Source organism: Lagenorhynchus albirostris, chromosome 2 (assembly GCF_949774975.1).
Source record: "Lagenorhynchus albirostris chromosome 2, mLagAlb1.1, whole genome shotgun sequence".
NCBI classification, from domain to species: Eukaryota; Metazoa; Chordata; class Mammalia; order Artiodactyla; family Delphinidae; genus Lagenorhynchus; species Lagenorhynchus albirostris.
The window spans coordinates 31,633,512-31,644,275 of NC_083096.1; the positions used below are offsets into that span (position 1 = coordinate 31,633,512).

General features: G+C 48.5%; 1 long non-coding RNA gene across 1 annotated transcript; it reads left to right on the forward strand.

The window, feature by feature from the left end:
• The first annotated feature begins 8,348 nt into the window (after nt 1-8,348).
• Nucleotides 8,349-10,531, forward strand: LOC132508574 (uncharacterized). Its single transcript, XR_009536668.1, has 3 exons — nt 8,349-8,449; nt 9,248-9,311; nt 10,347-10,531. It is a non-coding gene; the product is annotated as an uncharacterized LOC132508574 (long non-coding RNA).
• The last annotated feature ends 233 nt before the right edge of the window (nt 10,532-10,764 follow it).

The following is a 10,764-nucleotide window of genomic DNA, read 5'->3' on the forward strand; positions in this document are numbered from 1 at the left end:
TATTTCAACAGAGGATTTGAAAGTTAAAAGTTAACCTGTAAAACATTCAATTCAATGTCATCATTTTACAGATGGGCAAAGTAAAACTCAGGCACAGGAACAGAAGTGCCAAGGTCATACAGGTGGTTGGTGGAAGAGACAACCAACTTCCCAACTTCTGACTTTTTAGGGGGGGGTGTGTGTGTGTTGTTTTGTTTATGTGCAAGGACATTTTTCTTTAGTACACTAACATTACAACAGAAAGTATAGTCTTGTTTTGGTTTCCTCTGCGCCCTCAATTCTGTATAAGACAGTTTCGCTGCACTCCAGCAGAAAGGCTCAGCAAGAGTAGAGACCTCCATAAGCAGTACACGTGGGCACCAAGGGCAGATACATTGCCCTTCCTTGTGTAGGAACTAGGGCCACTTGTTGCTTTAATGGGCCAAGTTTGGGCTGGACCTGCAGGAGGGGACACCTTTGAAAAACAGCTTCCTAACTGCACTACAACCTGCTCTGGCATCCTGATTCCACTCCCCAAGCCCCCCAAATCTTCAGCCAGAAAAAAAAAAAAAGAAGAATGGATCACTGGATCACTGGATCGATGGGGAGATTTCTGTCTGCTCCTCCTACTGCCACCTCTTTCTTGCTATTTCCTGCCCGAGGAAACCTGACATCAGCCCAAAAGCATCTCTGGAAATGGGTAGGAGGGAGCCTTACACCTGTCAGCGCCAGAGAAGAAAGTGCGCTCTGCAGAGTTCTCAGTTGTTCCATCTCTTGCGATGAAAGGAAGAAAAGGAGCGAATCCGCCACAGATTTACTGAAGACCAGGGTTACTTCATCCGGCTCCGGCCACAGTAACCCCTGAAGACCAAAGATGCATTTCCATTCCCAGCATTTCTTGTTGGCGTCTTTCCCTACAGGCTAGCCCAGTGCCTGGCCCCGGAGAAGTCTCTGCGTAAAGGTTCTTTAGGTCATAAATCAGGCCCCTGTGTGTATGTGTGTTTTTCTTAGGAAAAACTGGCACAGACGAATTAGCAGTAGAGACTGGGGTCTCCCTACTACCCTTCATGCTTGGCGGCATCACCTTCGACTACCCCGCATTCTCCCGGCGCTGACAGCCCCGGCTCCGGACCTCAGGGTTGGAAGCAGTCAGCCCCAGCTAGAACCGCCCTGTCCGGGGCTGATGCCACCCTGTGCCTAGAATGTGCGTGTGGGTGCAGGCGGGCGAGCGAGCGGCTGCTACAGTGAGACCGAAGCAGGAGCTCAGCCTTCGCCTGCGACCTGCAATCCCCAGATTCCCTGGGGACCTCGAAACTCCCAATCAGAGGTACTCCCCCCCCACAGCCGCCCACCCATTCCCTCCCCCCTTACCTCAGCACGCAGCCCCTCCCTGCGTGATGATGCAAAACCCTGGGGAGGGTGGGCGCTGGGAAGGGTGGGGAGAGCCTGAGAACGAGCGAGGGTGGGAGGGAGTGGGCGGAGGAGGAGAGGGAGCCGAACGCGCATTTAAAGCGATAGCCATCCTCGCTCTCTCCCCAGTGCTGGGCTGTTGGAGAGCTCGAGCTGCAAGCCACCGAGCGCGAGCTCGAGCGCGGCGCGCTGGCCGGGGAACCCAAGAGCGCACGGCGCCCCAAGCTGGCAGGCGCCGCGGGACCCCCCCCACCCTCGCCGGCTGCCCTTCCCCGGGCGCCCCTACCCTCCTCGCCCGCAGGAGACCCTGGGCTTTCCCGGAGGAGCTCACCCCAAGGGGCCAGGACTCCGGCGAGCCCGCCACCGTCCCCTCGAGTGCCGCCGCCACCACCGCAGCCGCGGGAGCAGCATGGTCCAGCTGGGGAAGCTGCTCCGCGCCCTGACTTTGCTGAAGTTTCCCTGCTGCGTGCTGGAGGTGCTTCTGTGCGCGCTGGCGGCGGCGGCTCGCGGCCAGGAGATGTACGCCCCGCACTCCATTCGGATCGAGGGGGACGTCACCCTCGGGGGCCTGTTTCCGGTGCACGCGAAGGGTCCCAGCGGAGTGCCCTGCGGCGACATCAAGAGGGAGAACGGGATCCACAGGCTGGAAGCGATGCTCTACGCCCTGGACCAGATCAACAGCGATCCCAACCTGCTGCCCAACGTGACGCTGGGAGCGCGGATCCTGGACACTTGTTCCAGGGACACTTATGCGCTCGAACAGTCGCTCACTTTCGTCCAGGCGCTCATCCAGAAGGACACCTCCGAAGTGCGCTGCACCAACGGCGAGCCTCCGGTTTTTGTCAATCCCGAGAAAGTAGTTGGAGTGACTGGGGCTTCGGGGAGTTCGGTCTCCATCATGGTAGCCAACATCCTGAGGCTTTTCCAGGTAGGGGGGCGCTCCCTCCGGGGCAGAGCGCGCCGTAGCTCCCCGCGCTCTTTATCCTGAAGGCTGGCTTGGACTCCAGGGGTGCGGGGTCTGGTCAGCCTTCGGTCATTTCCACCCTGGAGATCCTGCCGAGTCCCTCCCACCTCACCCGAGGAGGTACTTTCCCTGCTTGATTCATTTCCCTTCCACCTCTCCCCTGTCCGCGCTCCACTCCATTCGGCTTGACATTCTGGATTTATGGCCCCATTGACAAGAAACAGTCTCCGAAAAACAAGGCGATGATTTAAATGGGTTTTCATTAGAGTGAAATATGGTTCCAAAACAGGCTTGTAAAAGTGCTGGGCTCCTGTGAGAGCCACTTAGGCGCAAGGAATATGGAAGATGAGAAGACGCCTAGAAACTAGGCATTTCTCAACTCCCCAGCTTCCCTGCCCCAAGCCGCCCGACAAGCTGCAGCTGCCTTGGAAAATTTCGAGAAGAGCTTAGGGAGGCAGTTCTTAAACCGAAGGCTAGGTCTTCACCTACATTTGGACGTGAATTGCCCATTTCGCTCGGGTTGGATTTCCCGACCTGTAACCTGTCTCTGCGAGGGCATGGGGCGGAAGGCGTGGGGACTGTCCTCAAGCGGGGAGAAGCCACCGGCAGACGTGCCCCCAGGTGATTTGCTCTGGGCAGTTGTTTGCACCGTCTAAACTGCCTTTGCGATCCGGCCACTGGCAGGAGCCGGGCGATCAGCTTTCTACTCCTGCCAGCTCAGAGCCCGGAGGTGAGCTCATGCTAACTGCGAAACACAGTCGCTTTTTCTGCACCCACCCTGTGCCCATCCTTTCCCACGACCTCCCTAACGCAGCCCCCAACCCCAGTCCTGGGTTTTGAGGACGATTCTCAGAGCCAGACAAGAAGGCGCCTGGAGGGAGGCAGTAGGGTGCGCTGAGCAAGGCCGGGCGGTCCTCTAGCTCCGGGTGCAGGCGGGCAACGGCGGAAGATGCGAGGACGGCGGATCGGGGCCCGCTGAGCGGTGGGCGGTGCTGCAGTGCTCTCTCACCGCCTGCTCCCGCAGCCTCGGCCCCACGGCTCCTGTGCCGCCCTGGGGTATAGATGGATGGCTTCTGGATGAAGAAATTGAGTTTCAGGGTCTGCGTGACTATGGGTTCTCTTGTTTCTCTGTCTTTCTTCCTGTGTGTCTCTCTCCTTGTGTCTCTTTCTCCCTGCTTTTTTTTTTTTTTTGGTCTCTCTGTTTTTATGTTCTCCCTTTCAATTTCTGCCTCTCTTTTCCTTCTCTACCCCTATCTCCAAGTTTTTTGTTCATCTCTGTCTTGAAGTGATCCTTTCCTAATGCACAGCTCTCTCCCTGCCTGGTAGGACCCAAGCTCAGTTAGTCCCTTCTCCAGATGTTCTGGCTGACCCTTATGCTCCCCGTAGCTAAAAAGTTGGCTCCCTCTCAAGTGCCTTTCCTGAAGCATGTTGGGTTTCTGGAGGGGACTCCTTGTGAGATTCAAGCTGTCACTACATCAGCACCCAGGGCTATGAAGTTTGTGTTTGTGCCAGAAGGAGGGGTGCCTGTCTAAAGCTGCAGCCTGGTATGGCCCCTCTGAGCCTCTGAGCGTCCCTAGCACCTGTTGAGTATGCCACCTCTAGATGTTTGCAAGGCCAACAGTGCTTCTGGGCAGCCTTCACTTTGAGGTAATGCTTTCAGGAAGAGCCTGGGTTGTTGTAAGCAAAACCCAGAAGCACTTCCTTTACCTCTGAGCTTAAACTAGAGAACCTGAGGAGGCAGCGCTGCAGGGAAGATGAGGCCAGAGGTCACCTGAGAACCACAGGGGCAACTCACAGTATTTTTACTGAAGCTCTGGGGGTTGAAGGCACATTTGCTGTTTGACATTTTAAAAATTATTTTGGTGCCTTCACTTGGAGCTTGGGAGCTTGCAGATGGGCCTGCCTGTCGAAAAAAGAGTGAAATCTTAAAGTCAAGAGAGAGCTTGCCGACTAGGCTGAAGGATTGTGTTTGCTGAAAAAGATTCCAGGGGGAGCTGATTCCTTCTCTGGTGTGTGGATCTGAGGCACTTGCAAGAAAAGAGAACGCTTGCCTTATGCTTAGTTCCCCCGTTCCCTGGGCTGGGAAGGAAAGGAACTGAATGCCAGCATTAGCAGTGTGTGTTGGGACCAAAACCATTCAGAGAAAACACTGCCATTTTCCTCTAGTTTGCAAATTGCAGCTATTCATGTTGGAATGAACAGCTGAGGGAAAAGAGCCCCCAGTTTTCACCTGCATTTATTGAGAAGAGGCTGGTAGTAGGAGGGATGCACCAACTTGTAGCTTGTGCTGCAAGCTGGATGTAAGCTTGGTGTGAGCATCCTGGTTAACCACTGCCCATGTTCAAATATACAGAGATAGATTCCAACAATCTCTTCCAGTAGCCTTATTTTTGCGTGTGATCTTAGAAGCTCCTGGCATGTAAGTCCAGTCCCCAGCTTCCCAGCCTCTGTAAACCTGCAAAATGAATAGAGAGAATAGTGGGACACAGACCCATTGTTCAAAGACACAGTCACTTTAGGGAAAGAGGAAAAGAACGGGTAGGTGAATCTTCTCTGGGATTGCAGGGTTCAGCTCAATGAAGACTGTCCTGTATAAAAGAAACTCCTCTAAATGGTTGAATTCTTAGCTCTCCAGAGATTTGAGTTTTCTTTTCCCCAGTCCCTGTGGGTTGCTGTGGGGAATGTGCCAAACCTATCATTTGAGATAAAAATTTATGGTGAGGTAAGCTTCTAGGCTGGGGGAAGGAAGGCTTAGCGACTGAAATGGGGGATGCTAAGCACTGGGGGGCAGGAAGGAACAAGGAGCTAGTAATGGATGTAACAAATGCTGCAGCTGCCGGCAAAGCCTGGATTGAACTTCCTTCCTGAAAATGAGGACCCGGGCAAGAATGACCACTCAGATGTAAACAGTGTCTCTGACTGGGAATTCTCATCTGCCTGCCGGTGGGCCAGAGCTGAGCAAGTCCTTTCTCTCCTCTGTATGCACACTGAATTGGTTAGTAAGTGACATGTCAGAGGACAGGAATCATATTCAGTGGATCTTTCAAATCCAGGAGTCTGAGGCTAATGAAATTAGTGTGTGGCCAGGGCTCTGCCAACTAGAATTAAGTCACTGCAGCCACCCTGCAATGCATTTTCAGCCTGAAGGGAGCATCAGGGAGGAATTTCGGGAGATTTGTTTCTGAGCCTGTACAAAATAATACTCTCCTAATGCTAAGAAAGATTAAATGTAAATTAATATTGACTACGAGTAACATATTTAAAAAATAATCGCCGAGTGGGGGATGGCTTAAAGTGGAGAGATTATATAATATGGTGTCCAAAGAATAAATCTCCTCTGACCACTGTTTCATGGGCTATAAGTAAGATCTATTACAATGGAAAGTAATGGGAACGTTTTTATTCAAGGCTTCTCTGCTATTGACTTGAGAGCAAACACTCTGAGAGTATAAATTACTCTTGCTATGTGCTGACTCTGAATGAACAATATTTCATGTGCAGTGACATGGTCTAAGCTATAGACTTGGAATTGAATGGCATCTGTTTCCATTGTTTTGTTCTCTCGAGAGCAACTAACAGAAAAAAGTGGTCAATTTGACCCTTGTGGGAGCGTGTTGCAAATCTAAACCTGTGTCCCTCATACCATAAATGAAATACATTTGTAAATTTGTAAGTGTTTTCCTTCTGTTCATTGATGCTTGAGTATAATCTCAAACTTTGGGAGCAACATTTTATACATAAGTACTTGGTTTTCTTCCTTTCTTCTTTCTCTTTCTCCTCTCTCTCTCTCTCTCTCTCTTTCTCCATCTTATGTAATTGGATAGAACTGGGCACCTAGGATGATGTGGTGTTACTATAGTGGGATTTAAAAAAAAAAAAACAACTCTAACTTACCCTTTTAAAAATTTCATAAATACAGGTGTCAGTGTCATTTGGAATAGTCTCTATAACAATTTCTGTCTCCACATTTACTGTGTTTCAGCAAATTTACCTAACAGATGGTGAGTGGGCAATTTTTAAAGGGGCATTTTTTAAAAGAGCGGAGAGGGAAGGAATAGAGACAGGCACATACTATATTTGAAGTTACCTCCACGTGTATTTTATGTATGTATACCCATACAATTAAGAAGTCTTGGATGTTTTATCTTCAAGAATAATTCAGATAATGGATTACTTGAGTATCATAAACATTTAGGGTTTAACAGATTTGTTACATATAGACGTTGTATCATGGATTTAAAAGACCATAGCCAGCGGGCAGCGAGGGGCGGCGCGGGCTGGGCGGCTGGTGCGGGGGTCCGTGCTTCTTCGCGGCGGAGGGCTGGGGTTCGCCGGAGACGCCGGGTTGCTCCGCGTTGCCAGGTTACCGAGCGCGTGCCCCGCGCCCGCTCTTCCGCCCGGGCCGCCCTCGGCGCCGCCTGAGCCGCGGTGCGGGCTGCGCGGGGCGCCGCTTCCGCGGAAGCCTGGGTCGGGCGCTGCGTGCGGGACTCTCGTCGCTCGTGGACGGGGCGCGAGCGCGCGGGGGACGTAGGACGCCGACCTGGGCCTCCCCGGCGCTCCGGCTCCGCTCAGGGCGCCCGCTCAGGGGCCTCCGGCGCGAGGCCCCCTATGTGGTCAAGATGGCGGCGCCCAGGCGGGCCGCGCCGAGGTGAGCTGGAGCCGGGCCCGGAGAGGGGCGAGTCTGCCACGCCCAGGACTTGGACCCCGGGCTGGTCTCCCGTCTCCCGGGGAGCGGCGGGTGAGTGGGCGCGGCCGCGCGTAGGTCCCTCTCGTGGGGTGGTCAGCTCTCCGTGCGTCCGCAGACTTCTGTCGTCTGATAGTCAGATCTGGGGTGGCCCAGGTTGGAGGCGAGGGTGCTTGATTGGGGAAACCTGAGGGGTTTAAGGACTCTATAGGGATCGTTTCAGACCCCAGCAAGAAGCTGAGCAAGTTTCCTCCTGACTCTCTTCCCGGCTAAGTTTTCTCCCTTCTCTGAAGGCGCCAGCTTTTCTGAATCACCTTGTTGCCCGGGGGGATACAGTTGGTGGTTCTGACCGTGGAACGTAGGACCCGGCGCGGGGAAGCCTGAGCTGGTTCTAGTTACTTTGTTTGCAAAGCACTTGTCTTGTCTTTGGAATCTTTGTGTATGTAACCAACGTTGGGAAGAGCCAGCGTTTTCTCCTCCAAAACACTGCGAGGGGTAACTTTATACGTAAGAAACAAGTGGGCGTTCACATCCATCTCTTTTCCAACCACTGAGTTTTGGTTGTGTTTCCTTTCTTTAAGTTTGTCTCGTTCTGAAGTGATAACAAAAAAAACAAACAAAAAAAAGACCATAGCCAATTACACAAAGTATACTCTAGTCTCAGTCCTGCCATTAGTTAGCTTAAGTCATGTAATTTTTCTAGGCCTCATTTTTCTCATGTGATGTTTTTTCTTTGAAAAAGTAAAGTTTCTAGAAGTCTCTAATCTCTGTGTCATAGTTCAGCTTGGAGAAAACCTGTTCTTATCCAAACTCCATGACATTGTATTTCCAGCTCCAACTTTGGACTTTGAGTGAGTTGGGGGCAACTTTTTAAGGATATTTTCACACAGCTTTTTTAGTTAATATCAGTCTAGCTGACTTGTCATACTCAGACTTTCTCCCATATTCTTTTACCAGTGTGTTCCTTAGTCATATATATAAAGACTGTTGTGGGAAAAATGACCTCCTGGGTCAGCTTACTGCATGGTCATCGACACAGGGCAGGGAGTAAGATTCTGTGGATTTTACAGAAGCAGATACAGGTTTCATTATCCATGTCCTCTCCCCTTTCATCTTACGAAAACAGCAGGCTTTTCTTGGAGAACTGCCAGATAATGCCATCCTGCCTCCTCACGGCCCCGGGGATGAGTCGCCCAGGGACTGAACTCCAGTAAAGCAGGTGATTGGCTCATGGGTAGGCATCTGACCTCGGCTAAGTCTATCAGACTCCTCCCCAGGACTTTTGTCTCAGAGAGAAATGGAAGAATTGTCTTTTCTCTCTGGAATTTCTAAGCTGGGGAGATATGACTCTGGGACTCCCAGTGACCATCCAGCACAAGAAGAGACTTTCTGTAAAATAAAGTCTTGCAGAGGTAAGCAGGGCTGAGCCATGGAGAGAGAGCTGGAACCCTGCTGATACTCTGGAACTTCCAGATCCAACTGTATCTGAATATGGCTGCATCCCTGAATTTCTAGTACTTGTTTGTTGAGGTTGTTGTTGTTGTTTGGTTTTTGTTTTTAAATTTCCTTTGACTATTTTGAATTTGTTTTCAGTAATGTGCATTTGAAAGCATCATAGCTAAAAGAGCTAATTTCCTACATTAATGTCAGGTTTGCTGACTGGCATTCCTTAAGTGAAAAATCATATCCGCTATTTTCTTTAAATAAAATCCTTCTAGCTCAGGTCTGAGATATTCAAAAATCTGCCTTCTACCCCCCCCTCTTTCCAACATTTACTATATCACCTTGAAGCATTTGTGACCACATCTTTCCCATCTAGACGCAGTTGAGAGAGAGAGCAAATACTTCTGATATAAACTGCAACCTCTACGCCTCCTACCTGGAAGCTTTAGAACATACTTGATTCTTGTCATTAAAGCAAATCTTTTGTTGTTGTCTCCAGGGCACAGAAGCATTTTCATGGCATAATGGAGTACAAAGTACATTAAGCCTAACTCTACTTCTCACCCTCTTTTACTTTAAATAGGCAGAAAAGAACAATCTCAAACACATTTTCCCAACAAATAAAATACATATACGATTATGTTTAGAAGACGTTTATGCAACATATAGTTAGACTGATTAATTAATGGACCTTTCGCCAATTGGCACAGTAAATATATATGTTCAATGTGCTTAATTAAAAAGAAGACAATAACATATTTTTACAGGTTAATTATCTGAGAAGAGTATTGTGCCAGCACACTTGATGCTACAGTATTTCATGCTTGACAGGTAACCTTCTTTCAATTATATTTACTGCTAAATGTTTCTTGGATCAAGCTATTAAATTATAAGGTCAAAAGTAAAATGATATGAAATTACAATGATAAAGGGACACATATCCCACTTTATGAGAATCGAAGTTCTAATTTCTTTTCAATACTACTAGTAGTGACCACAGTACTAATTTGAGCCCTTACTATGAGCCACTGTGCCCATATACATTTAGTTCTTACAGTAGTTCTGCAAAGGGCATATAATAATCCACACTGTAAAGCTGAAGAAAGTGCTTCTCATAGCTGAAAGTCACATAGCTGGTGAGTGGCAAAGTCTAGATTCAAACTTGAGTCGTCTGACAATGCCCAGGTTGTTGACCACTATGTACACTGCTCAGTTGTTGCACCAATAAAGAAGTGCTTGAAATAATTATAGATTTGCCTACCCTGAAACTGCAGTGATTTAAAGACATCAAAGTTGCCAGTTGCTTAACCACATCTACTTACAGTAAGAAATTACATTTTATTTCATTTCTAAAACAAGATTAATTCTGCAGACCCATCGAAACTTGAGCACACAAATCCTACCTGCAAATGAAAGATGCTTGTTTTCCATTATTCAACAGATGGCCCTGTACAGAGGCAATAAATATATAGTAGAATTTTCATTCAAATAAATGAGAAGAGAGGTTTCTTCTTGTCCTGATTCAGTGCCCATCATTATGGATTATGATGGCTCTTCCCAAACTTTACTTCAGTCACTCCACTCTTTCTACAAAACTCCAGTAATGGAATCCATCATTCAGATATATGTGCAAAGCGAAAGGACTGTATTAATACAGTTGCTGAAAGTCACGTTGATAGAGCACAGGAAATACATCCTAATAAATGCAACATTAATGTTTGTGTGGGCCTTGGAGTGAGGGGTAGAAGAATTTTCAGTTTAATGGAACATTTTGCCTCTTGCTATGAAAGTGTGGCTTAATAGTCTTGTAATTGGTCATTTACAGAATCCTCCATCTCTGGGTTTCATGCTTTCTTTACTCTGCAGCTGTTGATTCCTTCTCTTGTTCTGGATGGAGGATAGCAACGAAGCCACTTCAAAGGGCTCAGCCTGCCTTTTTGTGTTATTGTTTAGATGAAGATATTTCCATTTATTAAAGCACACTATTTAAACATTTTTATCATGTTTCAAACTTGACTGTGTTCTGAAGGTATGAGCACAGGCAGACATAATGGGGGATGTTTTCCAGGAGAGAACATACCCTTATCAAAGGAATTATCAGAATTTTCATGTATGGATTGAGAATCAAATTCTGGAGTTAGATCTGAATTTAAATTCATACTCACAACTTATTACCAGTCTCATCTTGATCAAACGGTTACCACACTTCTCATCAATTTCCTTATCTTTGAAAGCAGAATAAGAGAAGTATGCCTGGTGGAGTTACACATAAAGCTCATCTGAT